The following is an 8,445-nucleotide window of genomic DNA, read 5'->3' as shown; positions in this document are numbered from 1 at the left end:
GGAAACCAAGAGCTCGTGCTGGGATGGAGGAGGTTCTCCTCTCTCTCCATAGCTTTGCCCTGTGATGCTTGGAAACATCTGCCTTTACTCATTCCCCAGCCCAAACATTTGAAGTGTAAACAAGTATGCCAGGCAACAAGTTTTTATGTCAGACATTTCCCTGCCAAGAAGCACCTCCAGCTTCTCAGGAGGAGGCAAATTCCCTGGATCTCTGCTGGAGACGCCAACATATGGAAGGGAGCTGCTGCCTTCCTACCCAGGGAGTCCCAGTCTCCAGGGTTATCCATCCGTTAACCTTCATGAGCTCAAATATTTATTATTCATATTACCCTGAAATGTGTTAAAAAGGTGAAAAAAGGAATTAATGTGCCAGATCTTGCATCCACCTTTTAGCTTATTACAGTGCTAAAGCAGTATTAACATTTACAGTGTATGAGCTCTGCTTTGCTTGTGCCTGAGGCCAAGGGGTTTAAGCCAGTGCTGAAGTTAATAGCAAGCGCTGGTTAGAAAAAGCCCATTATGTCATAAAGTTGGAATTTCACTTGGGCAGTGGCCACTGGCTCTTTCCAATTGGGATGCAGTGCCATCCTCTCAATCCCTTTCTGCTCTGCCACCTCCTCCAGCTCGCTCTCCCTCTCACAAACACAACCAGAATGGGGGAAATCGTGCTTTCCTTTTCAATGCTGGTGAATCGAAAGGACATCACGTTTGCCAGAAGATAATTGGTTCAGACCCTGGCCAAGAAGCCTCGTCCCCTCCTGGGGTGGTGTTAGGAGGTGCCATGTGGTCAGAGGTGTTCCTGGGCCCCGTTCCATCTGTCAGGCTGGAGGTGCCGGGTTCCTCGACATCTCCTCCTTTACAGCTTGAACATATTGATACATGCAACATCCATGTGTTCTGCTTGAGGCTGGCTTTACGAGCACCTTCTGCCTCCTCTCAGGAAGGAGTAAAAGAGTGTGAGGAGCAGCTCTGCTTTGAGGAGGCACTTGATACTCCTTGAAACCTGACAGCCCCGTCACGAGGCAGGGTCTGTTGGGGTGTCTGTCACATGGTGCTGGTGACAGATGTGTTAGATACTCCCCCACCCTCATCCCACACACCTCGTACCCCCGCAGAGCCCTGGCTCTTGTGGTCAGTTCATGCCCTCCAAGGAGAGAAGGTTCCTCAGCCTGTCCTGTGGCTGCCAGAACTCTCTTGGCTCTGCCACTGCCAGGAGCTGCCCTGGACAAATAGCTTCAGTCTAGCCAAAAGTTTCAAAGCCTGCCTGAGGTCAGGTATCTTTATTCCCACCAAATCACACCCCTAGATATCACTGGCATGCCAGGAAAACCCCTGGCCCCAAGAGTAAGAACGTTTCTGCTTTGGTGCATCCATACCGTGGAGATGAGGCAGGACATGGATTTCGGGCTGCCACCAGCTGCTGTCCCAGATCTCACATTGCTTGGGGAGGATGGGATGGGCCTTGTTCTGCCCTGATAATGGGACATCCTCAGTTTGGGAGAGTGCTTCCTCAGCCAGGAAGAGCCCTTTACTCTTGAGAATGTGAGTTTGGCACAATTCAATTTGTCTTTGCTGTTTTGGAGGCTCAGGTGATTTTCTTCCGAGCACAGAGTGTTGAGATTTTTGCTATTTTTTAACTAAACACTCCTCCTGTGTTCCTGTGCATGAAGTAGCTGCTTCAGTGATCCTGTTGAGGAAGAGTTTATATAGAGAAGAGGGTCTTGCCCTTTAGGAAATCAAATATTACTTCCAGCTCCCCTTGTCCTTAATGCGTGTGGCCCAGCAGCCATGAGCTGGGGGTACTGAGTGCCCAGCAGGATGACTGACAAATTCACAGCACTGTGTGCTGAAGAGCTAGTTTTCTGGAGGGTTTTCTATCAGCTTTTTTTAGCAGACAGTTGGTTCTGAACATGAACAGATGTGGAGATGTGAGAAGGCTTGGAAAGTCTGGCGACACTGGGGGAGTGACTCACATTGGCATATCGGGGCTCACGCTTAACCTGAGCCCCCCCTCCAGCTCCACCAAGCCTGGGGCTTGTTGTTTTCTGTAGTTCCCCCTCTGATGATGACAGTCCTTTGGAGCACTCCCTAGTGCTGGTGTCCACCAGAGAACCTTGGTGACCACTGGAGACCTGAGATACATGGCTTAAATCCCCTGTGCAATGTGCCAGCACCACACTGAGCCCCCTCAGCGGGATCCAGGAATCTCACAGAGCCCTGGGATCTGGTTAGCAATCCTCCCTTTCCAAGTGAGGCTTGTTGGGCTCTTTCCTCTCTGTCTGTTTTCCAGCACAGCCAACCAGACTATCAAAACAGAGCCGAGTCCTATTTGAAATTCAGAGGGCACCATCAGTCCATGTCATTGGCAGGGAATAAATAAATACCTCTTTTGAAGGCGTCAGGAGTGATGTGTTGCTGGGCTCATTCAAGGTCACATCCGTAAACATGTGATGGAGGCAGGGAGCAAATCCAAACTGGATTCAATCCAAACTGGATTCAATCTCAGCCACTGCTTTCCTGTGGGACAAAAATCCCCCCTCCCCACAAACGTGAGGGGAGATGGAGGTGCTGGGTGTGTGTCTCTGCTCATGTCCTTGGTGGGGGTGGCTGAATGGGCCTGGGGTGAGTGGGAAGGGCCACTATGGCACTGGGTAGGAAGGATGAGTTTCTTGGGGGTCTGATTATGTGACATAATGTGTGACATCCAGTGAGATTTTCTACAGGAGTGTCACATCCCGGTCTGGAGGCCGCCTCAGCACTCCTGGTACCTGATGGGATTCAATGTGACCGGAGGATTTTGGTTTATCTGCATCTGGAACAAACTTCCCTGGGGAAGGAGCTCTGTTCCTGACATGGCAGGTAAAGCCCAGGCAGTTCTGTGGGTGGCCCAACCTCTTGTCCACACATAGTTCACCTTCCCCAGGTGCTGTGCAGACACTGGGCAGCCCCCTTGCCCTCTTGGCTGTAAAGCTATTCCAGGGCTGTTCTGGTCTCCACACTGCCTTTCAACACTCTATCTGCTTAACCTGTGGAAGAAGCAACCAAAGAGGGAGAAGTCAACAAAACCCCACCAACCCTCTGCCAAAAGCCCCTTCCTCCCACACCAGGGCTCGGACCCCAAGTCTGAAGCTGCTCAGCTCTGTCTCGGTGGCGCTCCTCACCCTTTGACAAATCCTGGCATTTGCAAAGTTATTATACCTCATTATGAATTGGATTTTAATCTAGTGTAAATAGTCCTACCATTATAGTGTCATAAGAAGCAATTAGCCCCCCTGCTTGCTTCTATGCATGAGGGGAAAGCTTTAATATCACGGAGCTGTGAGGGCTTGATGGGGCTTCAGCCTACATACGTACATACAGGCAGAGGCTTTGCTCTCCTGGCATTAATCTGTCCGGCCTGTGCCCCAGATGTCCCCTCTGTGTCCTCAGGAGGTCTCCAAAGTGAACATCTCCTGAGCTGCGGGGTTGATTTTGGCCTGGGATCTCTGCCTCTCCGTGGGCGTGCTCTGCAGCACCGCTGGAAATCTTCTTCCAGAGGATGGATGTGGTTCAAGCAGATGATAAATCGTGGTTTCCTCGCCTTGCCCTTAACCCAGTCACAAAGGGGATTATCATCCGCAGGGTGAGAGGCGTCTGGAGTCCAGTCCCTGCCTTGCCTCGGGGTGATTATTTCCAATCTCAGCGAAGCTCTTTCCTCCTTTGCCTCGTGGAGGAAATTCATTATCTGGAGCTGGAGCGCTCGCACAGTTACAAACCAATCCCACCTTCTCCGTGCCTGTGTCACCTGGAGCCGGGCTGGGGGAGCTGGTGAGAGCCTGGGCACTCACACGTCAGGGCTGTCCCCACTGGGCAATGTTGCATGATTAATAACAACCCCAGGTTAATGGGGTTTTAATGTTCCTCCAGCAGCGGAGGGAGGGGGTGGTGTCCTCAGCTCCAAGCAGGGGCTTTGATCTTTGTTTTAGGGAGGGATCGAGGTGTCTTTGTGCTTGGTGCTGGCTGTGTGTCCGTGGACACCGTGGCACATGAGGGTTGAAGGGGACAGGCAGAGCCAGACGTGCTCCAGGGTTGGGAACTGGAGTGTTTGTGGTGTGGGGGTGTGATGGACACAAGTGTTAAATACTGTCCCCAGTGATCTCATGGGGATCCCAGGTGGGGGCTGCACAGACCATGGCATGGCAGCAAGGCCCATCCTTATGCCATTTCCAGAAAAGAGGGGCTCCCTACACTGTGCATTTAACAGGGAAAAGGCTTTCTGAATTCTTCCAAGGAGGGGACGGACCCACTTTGTGCATGAAGGGGCATCAGGGCTGGGAAAAGGGGCCTGTGGTCCATCCCTCCGTGCCCCTGGGGTCCTGGTCACAGACTGTGTTGTGGTCCCTGCTCCTGAGAACAGTCCTGTAGGAACCTGCTTGCAGGGGAGGAACATAGATAAATATACCCCCTTCCCCATCCTTTCTTTGCCACAAGAAAGAAAAGCTGGCTGCCTGTTAATTACATGAACCTTCTCATGGGCAATTGAGCTGGCTGTGTGTGTGTATTCATGCTGCCTGCGAGTTCTTGTCTGGTTTGTGCTCACAGGTGACTGAAGTGAAGCCAAATTTTGCAACAAAGCAGGGCACTGCTGGCCGTGTCCAGCTGCACCCAGGCCCTGTCCACACAGCAAGGCAGCATCTCTTTCTCCCAGGGCAGAAATAGTGCCATCTCTATCCCAAACTCATTTTTTTTGTCCTGTGGTGACTTGTCCCCATGGTCAAGATGTTACAGAGCCCCAGAGCTGTTGGCATCCCTCTGCTTGTTACTTCCTCTCCCTAAACTTTGGTAGGAAGGGTCCTTGAGGCTGAGCTTGGGCAGAAGGACATGGTCCTTCCCTGGTGAGGATGTGGCCCCTTACCCTTACTGTAGGTGAAGGAGGCTGGTGCTTTGGGAAGGGGATGGATTATAATGTAAGGGGAGGGGGTAGGAAAGAGGGTACTTGGTGTGGGGATCCTGCTGCTGCTCCACATTTCCTGGATCTACAAGTGGAGCCCAGCAATGAGCCACTGTGCTGGCTGGGGAGTGTTCTCTGGTGGCAGTGCCAGCCCTGGGACTGTCCTATGTGCACAGAGGAGGAGCTGGAAGCCCAGGGAGATGCTGGTTCCTGGCTCTGTGGGATGTGCATTTGAGATGCTCCTCGAGGACCTTTCCCTCTCACTGGAGCTTGCTGGGAATGTTGGCCAACAGGGCACCCAAATCCCTCCTGCACACTTCCACAGGGCACAGGTAAGAGTACTGGCCACCTCTGTGTGTCTATCCTGGCACCATTTTGGCCCATGCCAACCAGCACCCTCCCAGTCAGTGTCTGGAAAGAGATGAGGTCAGCCCAGGACACACGAAGGGATGTGCCACAGACTTCCAGGACTCTGCAGCTCATGTCCTTCCTGCCAGATTGACTCCAACCTCTCCAAAGCTGAGTTTCCAGGCCTTCATTTCCAGCACTCATTGCTATTCATCGGTGCATCTGAATATTTTAATCCTTGGGGAGTGGGGATTGTAGAACAGCATCCCCCCCCCTCTCCCAGCCACCTTCCCTTGCTTATCTGCTGCAACCAGGGCCAAACTGTTCCCAGGCCTCGGTGGGTGAGACAAATCGTAGAAGGAGCTTAAAGCAAGACCAGCATCTCCCACCTTGTGCTTGGAGGGGGCTGGGGAAGAAGAGGAGGGAGGGGGTGAGGGAAGCAGCTTGTAATTACAGAGTAAGAGGCAGCGATAAAATGATAATGGAAGAGTTCTGACCCGGCTGAGCCAGTTCTGCAAAGCTGTGAAATAAATTTAGCAAAAGAGCGAGGGCACGGGGGCTCCCAGGCTGGGTTACAGCTGAAATGCTGGTTTCACAAACAGCACGTAAATTGGATTGCAAACATCTAATTAACCTCTTTGCTTATTTTTTGGTGGGAAAGGCGACAGATTCCAGCTAAAGCTGACACTGTGGTGAGATATCCCTTTGCAGGAGAGAATCTGGAGGAAAGTGATTCGGTGATTTCACCTGCTGGCTCCCTCCTTGCTGCCCAGGCACCAGGGAGAGGAAAATCTCAAGCTCTTCTGGCTCCCCTGCCTTGTGGTAGAAGCTGTGTATGATGTCTGTGAAAACAGAGAGGAGAAGGTGCTGATGGAGCTTCTTCCCGTGTTTCTTTGTTCTTCATCTCACTTGGAGTTCCCCACTTCCAGGGGGACAGGGATGGGGATCTCCCATGGCCTGAGCTGGCTCTCCTTGGCTGCTGCTTTGCTCTGTGCCAGGGCTACTGACTCTTTTGGATTTGACCCAAACTCTTTGGAGAGCAGAGTAAGAACTGGAAAACAACCCTCAGCTCCCTTCCCTGGGCTCTAAGGGTTGCTGTCTGTTTTTCTGGAGGGCAACCATTCCATGTGGATTTCAGGAACGGCACAGCTCTGTGATCCCCCTCCCTCACTGCCTCCTGCCTCCCCCTCACCCCAACCTCTTCTCTTTTTCACCCCACCTTCCCTCAGGGGCATCCAGCCAGTGCAAATGGTCCCTTGGCAGCAATGATGAAGATGGATGTCTGATTGATTCTCTCTCCTCTGTGCAACCCCCTCTCCAGACCCCCCCCTTTCCCTCTTCCCCCCCTTTCCATGCCCTTCTGGCAGAAAATTAAAAGGCTATTTGTTAAAGGGCGAAAGCCCTCAGGTGCAGCCCCCGGCTGGACAATTTGTCTCCATGAAAAGGATGCTATTATGAGAGCGGCTGGATCCAGGAGGAGGGGGAGAATTTGCCAGGAAGAGAAGGGAGAGGTGGGGAGGGGGAAGGAGGCATCTCCCGGGGACAATGAGGTTGGGCTGAGGGGGCCGGGAGATTGTCGGGGCTTGCCGGCTGGGCTGCCGTTCAACGGGGAGTGCGGAGGGGAGGGAGAGCCATGTGCTGGAGGGAGGGAAGCCAATCCTCTTGTCATGGGGCCTGCCGCGGAGCAGAAGTGCCGACCTGCCAAATCCTCTCTGCCGGCGGCTCCGCGAGTCACCCGCTTCAAAGGGAACAGACGCTCGGGCCGGCCGGGCACCCCACGGGGCAGTGGGACCCCGGCCCCTGCCTGTCCTCGGGCAGGATGGCAGAGCCCTGCTGCTGCCTGATATCCCTGGCTGCTGCCGGGCTCCCCTGCATGGCCCCAGGGCTGGCCATCCTCTCCTCTGCTCCAGAGAAGAGAAAGAGGAGGAAATAATGCACTGATGTGCCTCTTGTCTATTGAATCCATCAGCCAACTGTCTGCCTGCACAAGTCATCCCATGGTCTTCCCTGCCTGCCATTCCTCCCTCCATCCCTTGTGTTTATTTTCCCTCTTCCTGTGTGTACCTTCCCATTCCTCCCACCAGCTCTCCATCTTTCTGTTTATCTTCTCTCTTCATCCAACATCCATTTGTCTATAGACTCATCTGTTTGCCTCTCTGATTTTAGGGTTTAATATGAACACCCAGTTGTTGCAGGTCCCTGAGGAGCTGCAGTACTAACCCGGAGGAAGGTCCTCACAGGAGCCCATGGAGCCTCCAGCTCTTTCCCTTTCTGAAATACTGTGAAAACTCTTCAAGAATTAGGCTCGGTCAATAAAAAGTTGCTGCTGTGAGGAGTGAGATCTCCTTACCCAGGTTTGATCAAACCCCCTGGGAGGGACCAGGGCAGGACAGAGACCTTTCCTTCACCACTGACCCCTCAGAGCAGACAACAGCTCTGTGCAAGGTGACAGCAGAGGGAATGTGCCTGGGCAGAGGGTCCTGTGGCAGCTGGGGAGATGCCTTGGCTGCGCTCTGTGCCAGCAGGATTGGGCCACCACAAGGATAAGGCTGGATGCACATGCTGCGTTCTGTCCAGGGAGGTTCTACTTTGCTGCCTCAGAAACGAGGGAAGCAGAGGGTCACTTCACGTGGGAACAAGCAGGAAAGCAAGAAACAACCTGGTCTGGGATAAAAGTGGAGCAACTTTTCCATGGGGGATGCTGCTTTCCAACCTCTGGATGGGAAGGTGATGTTGCAGCTGGTGAGATGATGACACTCACCGCATTGTGAGGCTGGTCTGGAAACAAGCAGCAGGTTTGGGTGGGTTTAGGCTCACTGCACATGGGGGAAAGAGAAAACCTGAGGAGGGTGGTGTGGATGGGAGATGTTTGAGCCCTGAGAGGAACCAGTCAGCTCTATACTGGGCAGTTTGCTCTGGGGGGAAGGTGTCTCTGCAGGGACTCCTCCTGAAGGTCAGGCTATGGGACAAGAGCCATGTGGCAGGACAGAGCTCCAGGTGATGCTCTGAGAGCATCATCATCTCCTTGTAGGTTGCTGAAGGTTGGCACCACTTTAATCTTACTGGCAAGATGCTAAAACTAGAGTGTAAGTAGCTATGAACAATACCTGGATCCAACAGATTCCCCAGGACTGAATTGCTCTGGGATCTTTTGCCCAACATCTTCT

General features: G+C 52.9%; 1 long non-coding RNA gene across 1 annotated transcript; it reads left to right on the top strand.

Annotated features, from left to right (window-relative positions):
* Positions 1–5,012: 5,012 nt before the first annotated feature.
* LOC113955777 lies at positions 5,013–7,597 on the top strand. Its single transcript, XR_003530653.1, has 3 exons — positions 5,013–5,262; positions 5,940–6,322; positions 7,445–7,597. It is a non-coding gene; the product is annotated as an uncharacterized LOC113955777 (long non-coding RNA).
* Positions 7,598–8,445: the final 848 nt, after the last annotated feature.

The sequence above is a fragment of the Corapipo altera genome, unplaced genomic scaffold (assembly GCF_003945725.1).
Source record: "Corapipo altera isolate COAL_440 unplaced genomic scaffold, ASM394572v1 150, whole genome shotgun sequence".
NCBI lineage: Eukaryota > Metazoa > Chordata > Aves > Passeriformes > Pipridae > Corapipo > Corapipo altera.
The sequence above is the reverse complement of the archived record's forward strand: the minus strand, read 5'-3'. Positions and strand labels throughout refer to the sequence as shown.